The 16,000-nt window shown below is 36.1% G+C and overlaps 1 protein-coding gene across 4 annotated transcripts in view; it reads right to left on the bottom strand.

The window, feature by feature from the left end:
• The window catches only part of LOC106619244 (D-beta-hydroxybutyrate dehydrogenase, mitochondrial), a 26,709-nt gene extending 19,861 nt beyond the window's left edge, over nt 1-6,848 (bottom strand). The window contains exons 1-2 of one of the 4 annotated variants that reach the window (XM_036359559.2): nt 6,644-6,848; nt 6,079-6,168 (exon numbers count right to left, since the gene is read on the bottom strand). The gene's annotated coding sequence lies outside the window, so the exon portion shown is untranslated. Of the gene's footprint in view, nt 1-6,078; nt 6,169-6,493 lie in introns of all 4 variants that reach the window. The other 3 variants (XM_070110010.1, XM_014237271.3, XM_036359558.2) reach the window with 3 other exon arrangements.
• Between the last annotated feature and the right edge of the window lie 9,152 nt (nt 6,849-16,000).

Here is a 16,000-nt window from a genome sequence, read left to right on the forward strand (position 1 = left end):
TTTTGAAATTCGTCGGAGGAGCTGGCTGAGCCTCACCTGACTCAATTAAGTAGATGGGATGTTTAGTAAAGATCTAAAGAAATTAGGAGTGCTGGGCTTCTGGCTGCTACCTCTATATAAGAAAGGCTGCCAGGGTGGCTGGCCAGTAGCCATGTGACGTAGTTGAGTGGATGTCATGTCAAATAATGTGTTTATGTGATCTGAAATGCTAGGCCTCTGGCTGCTGGCTCTATATAAGAAAGGCTGCTAGGGTGGCTGGCCAGTCGCCATGTGACATAGTTGAGTGGATGGCAAGTCAAATGACGTGTTTATGTGATCTGAAAGGCTAGGCCTCTAGCTGCTGGCTCTATATAAGAAAGGCTGCTTGGGTGGGTGGGCAGTCGCCATGTGACATAGTTGAGTGGATGTCAAGTCAAATTACGTGTTTATGTGATCTGAAATGCTCGGCCTCTGGCTGCTGGCCCTATATAAGAAAGGCTGCTAGGCTGGCTGGCCAGTAGCCATGTGACATAGTAGAGTGAATGTGATGTCAAATTACGTGTTTATGTGATCTGAAATGCTAGGCCTCTGGCTGCTGGCTCTATATAAGAAAGGCTGCTAGGCTGGCTGGCCAGTAGCCATGTGACGTAGTTGAGTGGATGTCATGTCAAATGATGTGTTTATGAGATCTGAAATGCTAGGCCTCTGACTGCTGGCTCTATATAAGAAAGGCTGCTGGGGTGGCTGGTCAGTCGCCATGTGACATAGTTGAGTGGATGTCATGTCAAATGACGTGTTTATGTGATCTGAAATGCTAGGCCTCTGGCTGCTGGCTCTATAAAAGAAAGGCTGCTAGGGTGGCTGGCCAGTCGCCATGTGACATAGTTGAGTGGATGTCAAGTCAAATGACGTGTTTATGTGATCTGAAAGGCTAGGCCTCTAGCTGCTGGCTCTATATAAGAAAGGCTGCTAGGGTGGCTGGCCAGTAGCCATGTGACGTAGTTGAGTGGATGTCATGTCAAATGACGTGTTTATGTGATCTGAAATGCTAAGCCTCTGGCTGCTGGCTCTATATAAGAAAGGCTGCTGGGTGGCAAGCCAGTAGCCATGTGACTCGATTAAGTTGATGTGATGTGAAGAGCTGGGTTTCTGGCTGCTGGCTCTATATAAGAAAGCCTGTGAGTAAAAACCATACTTTGGTAATGAGAAAGCTAACTTTAACCTGTTTTAATGTTATTGTTTCATCAAAATTAAAATAAATACCAAACCGTTAAAGTGCATTCATTTCATTACATTTTCAATTATTATGCTCTTCACTTTTTAACTTTTTTTGTTTTTATTTCTTATATTATATTATTCAATATTATTGTTCGACGCCTCAGGTGCATTTCGAATGTTTATGAAGTATTGTACGATATAAAAGTTCAAATTTAAATGGTTAATAATGACATTGAATTCATATTGCAGTATATGAGAGCAAATTAAAACAAAAAATAGCAATTTTTTAATAGTTTTATTGCATATATGTACATCCGTTCGAAATTTTTGAACTCTTAAAAGTTAAATTTTTTTTAACAGGAAAATCAGCTTTAGTAATTTTTAACTATGTATATTTGTTTAATTTTATAATTTTTTTTATTGATATATTTTAAAAATTTCAATAAAAATTATTTATTTTCCTTAAAAAATGTTTACAATTATATTAACAAATATTTTAAATTGAAATAATTCCTACTTTTGAAAATAAAATATAACAGATTTTCGATGATTTTTTATTTAATATACATATGTATGTATATTTTCAACACTTTTTTTTGGAAATATATTTTTTTTATTATAAAAATAAAAAACTGAAATTCAAATTTTTTATTTAAAAGTGTTATTAAAAATTTTAAATAATTTTATTTTTATTTTTTATGTTTTACATATCATTGCAGAAACAAAAAAACATAAGTTTAAACTAATTATTTTATACGGTTATTACAAATTTTAAATAAATTTTTTTTTTTAACTTTTAATTTAATTAATTTTAAATTTTGAATGCTCAATTTTTTATATGGAAACGTATGTTTAGCTTTAAGTCAAACATTTTTGACAAAAAACTTCAATATAAACTTCAAAAAAAGTTTTGAAAAAATTTTTATTATTTAAAAATTATACAATATTAAAATATTATATATCTACAAACTCTATGTATTTAATATTTATATTTAATTTTTCTTTTAGTTTTAAATAAAAAATGTTTTTAAGTTTTTATATTAATGTTTTTTTAATCAGCTAGTTATATTTATAACTGACCTTTTTTTATCTTTTTGCTTGATTATGCGCAAACTACTAATAGAAAATTCTAAACAACATTTGCATTTCAGATAAGCAGTCGGCACGCTGCGCAACTAATAATAATAAAATATTAAATACCAAAGAAAAGCAAAACCTGTGTCGGCAAACAGACTGAAAGTCAGTCTTAAACTCAGTAATATTATGATATTAAAATTACTGCTAAAACTTGTTTTGCGCATAAAATAGTGTCTGGCAGACAGGTTCATTTATGTTCAAGATGAACCACTTCAAAAGTTGACAGCAGCAACATAAAAAAACAAATTAAAAGTTTTTTAAATTATTTGCTTGCTTATAGGCTTAAATAAAAAATTTACAAAATATTAAAAAATTTCAAAAATCAAAAAAAAAAATAAGAATAAAAAAAAGTAAATATATTTTCGCACGCAAGGTTGTCAAGTCAACGGCTATATCGCATATGCAAACAGCGCGAGAAACTCGAATTCTTACGAAAGTATTTACTTACATACATATATTTACAAATGTGTGCGTTTATGCATATCAAAACACGCGTAACTTCTTTCCAGTTTTATTTTTATAATTTTTTTCTGAGGTGTGTCTCCAGCATTTTTTAGCTGCTGCCCCCCTTTAACGCAAAATTCTAGTCCAATCATTGCGCGCTTCACCGAGACGCGCTTATATGCATATATTTACATATACATATGTATGTACATATGTGTGTGTTTATATGTAGCTTTCGAAATCACGTCAAGTCGTGTCTCACAAATGCCAATTCAAATGACGGCATAATATACTTATGTTCCATAGAGAACTGCCACTACGAGTACTTGTATATGCAAGTATCAACTGACATACATATTTACTTTACATACATATATCCGAACATATCTATTCGTCTGTAGAGAAAAAAATATACTAAAATTGTTGCAATTGAAGCGCTCATTAGTGGAATTCTAAATCTGAAGAATATATTTGTCTGCACCCACTTAAGGTTAGTTAGTGCAGTGTCAGTCATATTAATATAAACACGCTAAACGTTTATGAAATCGTTTGTGTAGAGAGATGTTTTAGTTTCAAAATCACCTCCATGACACCATTTTGAGCACTCTTTGCATAGAACTCTCACCTTGGAAGTACGACTTTCAACGAAAATTAGAATCTTTGGAGTGATATAGCGACTCTACACTTTTCGCGGCTTTACTGAGTCCTTAAAAATATATATTTAGCTCACCGCGACTCTAATCCGATAAAACCCCGATATTAACGGATCTCACCTTGGAAGTTAGACTTTCAGCGCAAATTAAATTTTTTGGAGAGATATAGAGACTCTACACTTTTCGAGGCGGAACTGATAAAAACCCGCCATTAATGGATCGCACCTTGGAAGTTCGACTTTTATTGAAAATTAAATTTTTTGGAGAGATATAGAGACTCTACACTTTTCAAGGCAGTACTAAATCCGTAAAATACATATGAAACGCAAAAATAGCAAAAGCGCGACTCTACTCCGCTGAAAACCCGTCATCCACGGATCGCCAACCTTCTTAGAACCACTATAAACTCAAGAAAAATAAATTTGCTCAAAAAGTGTATACTGACATAGCTCGCTCAGTCCACTTTTAAAGCAAGGGAAGAAAATAAAGATCTAGATGTTTCTTACGAAAATGTTCTTTAAAGACCAAGGGCATTTGGTGGTTCAATGAAGTAAGGAGTCGAGAAGTATACTCGTGAGTTAACGGATGTTTGCACCAGAATGCGATAGTATACTAGGAAATCACAAACTCCCAATAGAAAAGAGCGCCTTTATTACAAAACTTCGTGTTAAATTTTCAAGCACTTCCAGCATGCTGACACTATACTGTATATAACATCGTAATACATTTTTTTTCATGCATCACCAAGCGGCTTACGAAATTGCATAATTGCAGCGTCATTTGAAATATTTGCCTTCGAACGTCGCAAGCTTTTGTTTGCACTCATCATTTTTATTAAATCGCGGATGATCTCATTCCGAAGGAAGTTATGTACATACCTAACAGTGGGTATGCTATTTGCTTTTAATGCCACGCCGCAGTTGGTATTTAATTGGCCTCACATTACAATTACAAGCAATGAAATAATGAGCGCATATGTTTGTACGCTTGCTTCCAGATGCATATTTATTTTGCTATCGAATAAACCGAACTGTGACTGACAGGAAACGCGCTATGCTTACACCACAGACACGGCGCGCCAAGCCAAGCCACAAGATATCGGTTTAAATTGTTTACTAACAAAGTTGTTAGCGTCTGATTTGTTTATAAATGCTAATAATAATCACTTACGGCTAATAATTCAAATAAATGATTTACTGCGAGGCGGTTGTGTCTGTTCAAGGTTCGACTTTGATTATAACCATAAGGAATTTCGATAGAGTAGTCGATTGCATAAGTCAGTGGTGGAATATGATCTCAATGATTGGTGTTAGACTCTCTTTTGAGACTCCCATGACTAAATGATATGTTATAATACAAGGCAATATTCTGTATATAGTATTAACGCTGCGTGCGGAAGTGCCGAACGGTCGCGTAATTATTGATAGGTCTACCATAAAGTCTGTGAGTAGTTCCAACCATGATATATCCGATAGTATACATGGAATATCGATCCGGTGTGACTGCTCAGTGCTATCGATTCAAAGAAGAATGCTAGAGAAAGCCCTGTATCGATAGAAATTGTCGCAAATCAGTCCAGAAAGATTAAGAAAAGCGCTTTTAATAACAGTAATCCTTATAAAGGTAACAATCTCAGTCAATCCTTACCGAATTCTTATGTTTGAGCTTGAAGCGCTCGACGAACTCTAAACGATATACCAACACGGTTATCTCAAGAGATTGTTCTGTCGGACATCGGAGGTATATAAGTGAAGTTCAAGGAATACAGATCTACTTAGAAATCTAACGAATATTCGAAATTGTGGTTTCTTATGAGTTTTATGCTAGCTGAAAGAGCTGCGCTTTTTTTATAATGAGCTCTTTCGTCTCGGAAAGTCACTTAAGGAGTTTTAACTCTTCTCGAAGAGAGTCCTAAAGGGTACTAAATGACATAGGTGACGGTTTTAAGATGTTATTTCTGTCAGATTTTAAACTAATATACGCTCCGAAAAACTACCGTTCTATTGGCGATAGACCTAGTGTTTGGTTCGGTTCAAGTTTGGCTATTTATGGAACTTTAATATTAGTTGCTTTCACATCAACTTTTTTGCGTTTTGTGGACACTTAAGGTATATACAGAAGATCGTTTACCTTTGGATCGGTCTGAGATCATACGAGTAAAAAAAAGGTCCAGTTGGAAATATGTGAATAATATTGTATAAAATCAGTTAAGAGAGGTCTCAGCCAGAATTTTTACAATGTTGTGTAGAAGTCCAGACAGGAAACAGACGATATTTATACGCTATTAGCCAACAGTAAATCGAACGGTATAGTGGAAATATATTCATATATATGTATTGTTATACATATATGGAGTATTTTTATAGCATTACAACAGCACAAGCAACAAACTCGTTGCGCTAGTGCGACAAATGATTACCGTTATGCAGCCGCACCACATGCTAAAACACCGCCTCTGCAGTCAACAGATATCAAAGTCTCACACCACACGCAAGGACCCTTGATCTTATACTATCATTATAACACCGGCGTAGCAAAGCTGTGTGAACTTTCATAAAAAAAAAACCGTCATAAATTCTAAAGTGAAATTTTTATTACCACTGAAAGCCCAAGAGTCGAAGAGCGTTGGTGCATGTGTCCCACTTACCTTTTCTATAACCTTTTGCTGTTGCTGTAGATATGTCGACGTATCCAAATCCAAATTCAAAGCTTTGACGTAAAAATGTTTCGAAACGCGCTGCAAAAACAAAAGCAAAAATCCAAAAAACGTAATCCAAAAGCCAAATTTTCGCTCATTTATCAAATATTTTATTATCGACCGAAGGTGTGCGGCTTGTGTTCACATACGCATATACGCGCTTGTATATGAGTGCTTGTATATGCGCGACTGGTATTTTTGGAGATCCGTGTGTGTGTGTGTGTGATTAAAAAAAACATAAATAAATAAATTTTATTAAACTTAAAAAGAAAGAAATTAAAACAAAACAAAGTTCAAAGCGAATGCAAGCGAAGAGAGGGAGACGCACAAACACACGAATCGACCAAAAATATGAAAAACATACAAATCGTCAACTAACTGACCACTTAAACCACTTCCACTACCACTTTGCTGTTGTTGCTTTATTTTTTGCTTTTTACCCTTTCAAAGGTTTTTCTTTACTTTTATTTTATATGCGCGGGCAGCACAACTGAACAATTCAAGTTTTATTTACATTTGACTGCAGCAGCAAACTCGAACTTTAAGTGACGCGCAATGCAAAGTACCAACGGTATACCGGATTGTATAGACTTGCGTATAATAAACGCGCTGCGACACTGCGTATATTTCAAGAAACTCGTAGTAGCTACGCGCTAAAGACGAACGTTGTTTATTAGTCGCGTGCAAATCGAAGACTGCGCGAACGCTTGCCGTAACGAAGACTGTAGTGCTGAGCGCACACACGGCGAACAGAAGACGCTGAGCCGCCAAGTCAACGAATAACAAACAGCGCTCAATTTGGCCCCCCCAACTTAACGCGCACACAGCGCTCCACACCGTCTGCTCCCGACGTCATGCGCGCAGCTCGTCGCAGACTTGTGTGCACGATTGCGCTGCCGAAGGCGCTCAGCGCTCATAAGCGCGCTCGCGGCTATTGTCGTGTACGCCGCTGGCAAGCAAAATCACATAAAACTTGTACGTGCCTGCGTTATACACCAAGACGCGCTTAATCGTCGCTGGAGCTAGCTTCTGCCTTATGCGCCAACACTCTACTGCTGATTCCTTACCAAGCGACATGCATTCCAAAATTATTGTTGCGCCTGCGCAACTGTGCGCCAATCTACACGAACTTTTCAACGTTGTTTTTCTGTAAAAAAAAAAATCTTACGCGAGCGAGCTCCCATGCGTTTTTGTTATTGTTGCAGCTGCAGCTGCTGTTGTGAGCTGTCATTCAATGTTGACAAAATATCAATAATTGCCGCAGTGCACCGTTCGGCCAAAACAACAACAAGCATACTCGCTAAACGTTACTCGTTGCGCGTGACTTTACAATCTTTGTGTTCGTCTGCAGCTGCTGCGTCCAACTCAGCGCGCGTTACATGTATAGAAGCCGCGAACTACTCTTGTTACTTTTCCTCACCCGACGCAGTGTGAATTGTTTGGTAACGATTTTCTTTATCAGTATTCGCTTCATTGGTTGCTGTTCTGTTTCTTCAGCCGTGCGTCCGTCTGTCTGTTTGTCAGCCAGTCAATCGGTCTCACTGGCCGTCAAGCAACGGTCTTTCGATTAACAGTTGCTTTTACAAGTAAACAACCACTGAAGCGGACAGTTGCTTGCTTTCAATGATACAGCAAGACTTGAGCTCACCAGCAACGCACTCCATACGTCATACACATATGTGTGCGAGTTCAATATACATTGTCTAATGTTCAGCAGCGCCGGCATGCCCATCGCCCTGCCAAGCTTCAGTGGTTCCGTCACCTCATCGACGGTGTTAGAAATTCTAGCGCTTTTGTGCAGTTAGCGCTTAGCTGCTAACTGTGTGCACCAATTGGTTCGTCTGACTCGTCTGTATTTCAATTGCAATCTCAAATCGCAACTTCGTCGCTACAAATCGCAACTTCTATTTGCCATTTGGCTTCCCGTCATTTGCGGTCGCAATAGAATATTTGTGGTTTCATTGATTGCCAGCTTGTTGGTGGGAAAATTACGCCTTCTGTCGTGTCTTCTATTTGTTTTGTGTGGTGTCTCTGACCTCTAACGTTACAGCGTCGTTAGTCAGTCAAGGCGATACTTCAATGTATTGATGTGGTTAATGAATGTTTTTTTGATTTGTGGATTGGCAAATAATATTTTCACACGCAAATGATGCGGGAAACGATTAGCCGTCTTGCTGTCTTTCGCTTAACTCTGCAAATATTTTTAGAACACGCAGCGCATTCTTACAATCTTCACTATTTGATCGAGCTTCCAAATAGGTTCGTCAGGTTTTCTAAAAACCAATCAACTTCCAAGTAGGCTTTTCGAAACTCAGCACCTAAAATTCTTAAGCAACCGGGATCGAAGAGATCTATGGAGAGTTCAATAAAGTTTTCTTGAATGAGGGAGACTTTCACAAGCGACTTTGATGCTTACTTAACGCATTCTTCAAATGTTCGACGGCAACAGTTGACTTTAAAGTGGTAGGAACGAGGAGACCGAAACCCATATCGTCGTCTTCTTCTGACTCCGACTACTCCACTTTTTTTTGTCATCTTCTACTTATACGTATTACAATACTGAGAACGATATTGAGAACTTGAATTAACCGAAAGTCGAAATGCCGACTCTCTTATGTCTGAACTTTAGCGACTAAGAGTTTTCAGAAACACAAATTGTTTACTTCCTAAAAATATATTATTGCAGGTGCGTGTGGCCTCTTCCGACAACAAACTCAGACGACAGGCTTCTCAGCTACTAAATTTACTTGGAAGTTTCTTATATTTTTAAGATGTAATTAGTAAGAGTTAAAGTCTGCTAGGGTTTACGCAAGCTCACTGCTCGTTTGGAGGTCATCCGTAGAATGGAGGACTTCAAAAGTCTTAAGATGTCTCAGCACAACTGAAATATACTCGAGGACTTTATTTTTCTCTTCGAGCTGCGATCTAGACTGAAAACTGCTTTTACTCATTTTTGACTATGCCTAGGTTGGAATTCAAAGCCTAGAACTCAAAAACTTTCGTTGCGATGGCACCAATTGTCCATCTCCAGATCTTTCTGCGAAATTTTCTTCGTATATATGTGTATGTATATGCCAGCAAAGTTACGTCTTCGACTAATTTGTGGCTCTAAAAGCAGAAAAGAAATTATGCACAAATCTTTTTCATTTGCACAGCGTCAAATTTGAAATTATCTAAACATCAATAATAATTTCTCAATAAACACCTGAGGCAAACAATATCGGCGCGCTGCTGAGACGCTGTATTTAGCAATGCGCAGCATGCAACCGAGGATGCTAAACAAGACTCGAGTGCCACTGTTGTTTATGCCGGCGGCTACCGATGGCATTACCACATTCCAGCGCTTCAATACGGCCAACGACAAAGCGCGCACCCGCCTTGGCTACTATTGATGTGTCCATTGAAGCGTCTAACAAAAAGCGCGCGCGCATCCACAACAAGTTTCTACTGCGCGGATTGGACCAAGCCGTATATGAACGTATGCGGATGGTATTGACAGCATCTGCGCAGATTTGCGACAAAACTACAGCTACTATTTTATACGTTTTTCGACATTTATTTTTCTTTCGCTGCGCTAAATTCGCTGGAACCACATTCCGTACGTGCTGACCCAACTGCAATGCGGCGTGAGTCCACGCCGCAGCGCTATAGAAAATTATGCTCGATATATGTGCGCTTGTGTTTGATAAAACGCTATCATGATCGTCGTGCCACCAGCACTGCAGTTGATGACGAGTTTTATGTGTTGTATATGTCAACGTCGCGCTGAACTGAACTGGATCGGATGTTGGCGACGACAATGTGCCAATAAGTCGCTTGAGATTTCAAAGGAAAAAAGCAGAAAAAATAACGTACAAAGTATTCAACCGACCAAACCTGTTCGTAGCTATAAAAAATTGTCTGTGGAAAAGCTGGAAATATCCGCTAGCGCTTACTGCCGCTTAGCAAACCCACCTGCAGTTGCAGCGCTGCAGCACTCGTTTTGAAGATGACTGAATGCAAATAAGGTGCGGCGAAGAGTAGAGCGCGCGCTGCGCATTCCTACATTTTTGACGTGAAATTCATTTCTGAAAATATTAACATAAAAAATCACCAACAGCTAGCGTGAAGTAGGGCTTGACTGCTTGTGGTTGAAGCGTAAAATATTTATTAACTCTGGTTAAGGGCGCAAGCGTTTCCTTGTTCATAGTTTTTTGGCGTCTACCATTAGCTACAGAAAGTGATTACACAATTTGTGAGCGCTGTATCGCCATTTCACTTGCTAAATCTGTAGACGTCTTAATGTGACTTTCGAGTTTCAACGTGGCCGAACGTCTGTTTTAATGAATCGCGCAGAAGTGCGCCTAAAATGGCTAACACAGAGAATAACGTTAGGAAAGTCGACGATCTCGTATTGGCAGACCATCAGTGAAGGTGCGCTGAGAGAGCAGATACAATAGGCCTCTCAAAAGACGGTGTGGATCATATCGTACATGAAATATTAGTCATGCGAAAGCTTTCCGCACATTGAATACCGCGTTTGCACTCTCCGTACAACAAGCTTAACTGTAAGAACACTACAAAACCGTATTTCATGCTGTTTAAGCGCAATTCAAAGAATTCCCTGCCTCGTTACGGGGACGTCCACGAAACATGGATCTATGTTATTTATACACACCAGAGGGCAACAGACGAACAAGTGGACTTTACTCTACGAACTAACAACAAAGAAGGCGATGACTGTTCTATTGGCCGGAAAGGGGACGCAGCGTGGTATTCACAGATTGGGATCTACATTCACTACTTTGAGAAGAGCAAAACGGTCAAATAGCTCTACTATGCTGAACTTTGAATTTGGCGGCGAAAAAGTAGTAATACATCATGACAATGTACCGGCTCACACCTCCGCCATCGCCGATAACACATAACACATAATTTTTGGCGCCGACTTCTGAATGTTAAATTTCAGTTTTTCCTATACCGAAAATAAGGGAAAAAAATTTTTATTTTTTTTTTGTCTGCTTTTGTAGAAATTTTTTCATATTTATTTTATGTTCGTATGGGCGAATCAGGCCCATGCGTATCAGGCAAACTTTAAAAGCTAAAAATAAAAATTTCAGTGTTAGCCAAAAAAATTTTTTTTTTTGTTGACCGGTGTAAAAATTAATTTTGTCTTTTGATATAATAATTTACATATATTGATATTTACTACAAATTATTCCAATATTTTTAATCTTGTTTACTTTTTATAATTTTATTTTAAATAAATATAATATTTGTTTTATTTATTTTTTTATTTCACCTACAAATCTGCAGAACAAGTTAAGCTTGTTTTTGACTAAATACCCATGAAAACCAAATTGCAAACGAATGAATGGCAAAGACTTGTTATCGTTTCACAACAAAACAGCAATAAAATTAGCAACGAATCAAGTCCAAAAGTAATTATAAAAAAAATTAATAAATTTTAAAAATTGGACAAAACTACTTAATGTTAATATTGACTTGGAAGTAACATTTTCAGTTATAATTCGTGTGCGCAGGTGCATATTTAAATATGTACATATGTATGTACGTATATATAATGTACATGTGTATGTTATAGATTTATATGCATGATATTTTTTATAACGAAAATTGCGATAAAATCTAAAAACATTCAAATCTCTATTTGTTATACCACACTACTATGCATATTTGTTGCAAATTTTCACTGCGCAGCTGCGCCGCATGCAAAGCTTTAAACGCATAATTTGAACTAAAAACGTGAATTGCTTAAAAGAGCAGATGCGAGGCTGCTATTCAGATGTCAAACCATTATTTACCTTTTTATTGTTGTTGTATTTTATCTTTTATAAATAACGGTGGCAGTGCTGGCTTTGGCTTGATTGCTGTGCTCGTCGTTGGCACACTTCACTCAAAAGCTTGCATTTTGCATTTATCTGTATTGGTGTGTGTGTTTTGCATAATTGTTTTGCAAAAAACATGCATAGCTTGAAAATTACATGAATTTCTATTTGCAAAATGTTATGCATGACTTTTATGTGTGAGTGTATGTGCTTTTATTTACATTTCTATAGAACGTGCAACGAATTTGGTGTTTAATTTCGGAAAGAGAGCTTTCTGCGACACTGATGCCGACTTTCACATTGTTCAATGCGAAATTTTAAGTTTGTTTACTTAGAAGTAGATAAGTATTGTAATTATCCAAAAATATAATTAATTTAAAAATAAATTTCAGCAATAAATCTTCAAAACAATTATTTAAAATTATTTCATATATTTTTAATTAATTGTTTTTTAATTTTTTCTTAATTTAATTTTGCATTAGTTTTGTTTTTTTATTTTTTATTTATTATTAATTTTTTTTAAATTAATATTATAATTATTAAACAATTTTAATTTTAATTTTATTTAAATGTTATATTTTTTTTATTTATTTATTAAGTTTTTAATTTTTATTTATTTTTTATTAATTTTATATATTTTTTTTATTTTCTAATATATATGTATATCATATAAAACATTTATTTTTAATTATTATTTAAACAAAATTTTTTTTTAATTCTTATTGTTTTTAAGTTTTGAAATTTCTTTTTGTTATTTAATTTTTTTATTTATATTTATAATTAATTTTTATTTAACTTTTTTATTAATTTTATATATATTTTTTTAATTTGTATAGTAAGCATATAAAAAATTTATTTTTATTAATTATCAATTTTTTTAATTTTTTCTCTTTTTAATTATTATTTTTAAATTTTGTAATTCCTTTCTAATTTTTTTTATTTCCTTATTTGTTTTCATTTATTATTAATTTTTTAATTTTTATTTTTTTTATTAAGTAATTTTGTGTATATTTTTTTTTATTTTGTAATTTTTTTTTATTTGACTATATATATTTTTTTTATTTACTATATAAGCATATAAAAAAATTGTATCTCTAATGGCTTTGACTCAAGATATATTCCTCTCTTGTTTCCACGAAATTCCGCCGGTATAAGACAAAACACTTTTGCGATCGTTTAAATACAGTTTGGAAAATTTTAAATATGAATTCTCATAAAAACTGCGTTCGCGGTTGCCTTAAAATTATATTTCAACAATTATTTGATCTGTAAATATCTTATATTTTACGAAAAATTCACTAAGACCAAACCTTTAGAATATTTTTCGATCGTCGTTTTCAAGGAAATTTTATATTGATGATTACTGGAATAATTCCAATAAATCTTTACAAGTCATAATAGCTAGCTCTGAGTTCCACCGCTGTACGCTAGACTCGGTTTCTGAGGATCACTTGAGAGCCTTGAGAGTGGCGCAATTCTAAAGTTGAGCCAAAAAATGAGCAAAACTTATTCAATACATTCCTTGCATTTTTCGAAATATTTACTCGCCTCAACAACCCAAACAACCGGTATGTCAGGTCTTATTCAATTATTTTTCTCACACAACATTTAAAGACATTTCGAATCGATTTCCGCATGCGCTTTTTTCATATTATTTATTTTCAGGGAAGTGCCAATAAATACATTTTCTTTCGGTACTCACATAATTTTTGTTGCGTTTTATGCGTAACAACTTCCCACTACGCATCAATTCAACGCCCGGCTGTCCATTATAGTTCACACAGTGCACTTTCCCATAACCGTTCCGTACCTTTTCTGCCTAGCTGCCTTAGATATGCGGGCTCATGTGTGTGTTATTTTTACTTATCATCAAATCAGCGCTTTTTCGCAATGCGTCACGCACAAGTTGCAACATTGTGGTCGGCGTCGAAGCTGATATTACGTCGATTGATCGGACAGTTTGTCAGCCGCCAATACTTCAACACCAGCTACAACAACGATTACAATAAGCGCTGCGTCTAATGTGGGCGCGAAATCGATTGGTGGTAATGATACGCGGTGTCTACGGTTTCGGCGGCGGCGTAAATGCGATTGCAATGGGCGTGAAGAAAAAAATAAAATAAAATTATACAAAATAAAGAAATTCGTTACAAAACAACACTGAAGTCGTAGCATTAACAAATTGTAAGTAATATGTGTAAGTTGCAGTGCGGCAGCAGTGGCAACATCAGCGGAAAACTTTCGAATTTTACGGTTTGGTGATTTATAAATATGCCTATAGCTGGACTTAAGCTGGCTAAGTAGGAGAATTGACAGCCGCGGAGTTTGTCTCTGCGACCCTTACCGCGGTCATTGGTCTTTAGAGATCTCCAGACCTAATACCGACCAACTAAAACATTTAACCAATTCCACACCCTTTGCCAAGATTAAGTCAAGACCACAACCTTTGTTTACATTTGGGTTCATTGACCCTTTTGTTTACATTTGCCGAGGTCAATGAACTTTTTGTTTACGTTTACCCAGGTCCACACCCAAATATAAAAAGGTTGTTGACTTGGCTAAACGTAAACAAAGGTTGTGGACTTGGCTAAATGTAAACAAAAAGTTCATTGACCTCATAAAATGTAAACAAAGAGTTCATTGACCTCGGAGAATGTAAACAAAAGGGTCATTGACCTCATAAAATGTAAACAAAGAGTTCATTGACCTCCCAAAACGTAAACAAAAGGGTGAAAGAACCCAAACGTAAACAAAGGTTGTGGACTTAGCTAAATGTAAACAAAGGTTGTGGACTTGGCTAAATGTAAACAAAAAGTTCATTGACCTCATAAAATGTAAACAAAGAGTTCATTGAACTCGGAGAATGTAAACAAAAGGGTCATTGACCTCATAAAATGTAAACAAAGAGTTCATTGACCTCACAAAATGTAAATAAAAGGGTCAATGAACCCAAATGTAAACAAAGGTTGTTGACTTAGCTAAATGTAAACAAAGGTTGTGGACTTGGCTAAATGTAAACAAAAAGTTCATTGACCTCATAAAATGTAAACAAAGAATTCATTGACCTCGGAGAATGTAAACAAAAGGGTCATTGACCTCATAAAATGTAAACAAAGAGTTCATTGACCTCCCAAAATGTAAACAAAAGGGTCAATGAACCCAAATGTAAACAAAGGTTGTTGACTTGGCTAAATATAAAAAGGTTGTTGACTTGGCTAAACGTAAACAAAGGTTGTGGACTTGGCTAAAAGTAAACAAAAAGTTCATTGACCTCATAAAATGTAAACAAAGAGTTCATTGACCTCGGAGAATGTAAACAAAAGGGTCATTGACCTCATAAAATATAAACAAAGAGTTCATTGACCTCCCAAAACGTAAACAAAAGGGTGAAAGAACCCAAACGTAAACAAAGGTTGTGGACTTGGCTAAATGTAAACAAAGGTTGTGGACTTGGCTAAATGTAAACAAAAAGTTTATTGACCTCATAAATTGTAAACAAAGAGTTCATTGAACTCGGAGAATGTAAACAAAAGGGTCATTGACCTCATAAAATGTAAACAAAGAGTTCATTGACCTCACAAAATGTAAACAAAAGGGTCAATGAACCCAAATGTAAACAAAGGTTGTTGACTTGGCTAAATGTAAACAAAGGTTGTGGACTTGGCTAAATGTAAACAAAGGTTGTGGACTTGGCTAAATGTAAACAAAACGTTTATTGATCCCATAAAATATAAAGAAAGAGTTCATTGACCTCGGAAAATGTAAACAAGAGTTGACCTGTCTAAATATCATCGCTGGCTGAGCTCAAGCGCTTTCGATAAGGTGGAAGAGTAGCACCGACAAAAAATCTAAAGATCGCAAGCGAGCTTAAGCTTTTAAATCGGCAACTCTCACGGTAGAGTTGAGATCCTCGGATTGCCATAACAACTAAGCGGGAATCCCTTGAGAACACACGATACGCAAAGGTGCCAAAACTCTAATTGGTGGTAATGATAGGCGAAGTCGACACTTCCGACGGCGGCGTAAATGCGATTACAATGGCG

This window comes from Bactrocera oleae, chromosome 5 (genome assembly GCF_042242935.1).
Source record: "Bactrocera oleae isolate idBacOlea1 chromosome 5, idBacOlea1, whole genome shotgun sequence".
Taxonomy (NCBI): Eukaryota; Metazoa; Arthropoda; class Insecta; order Diptera; family Tephritidae; genus Bactrocera; species Bactrocera oleae.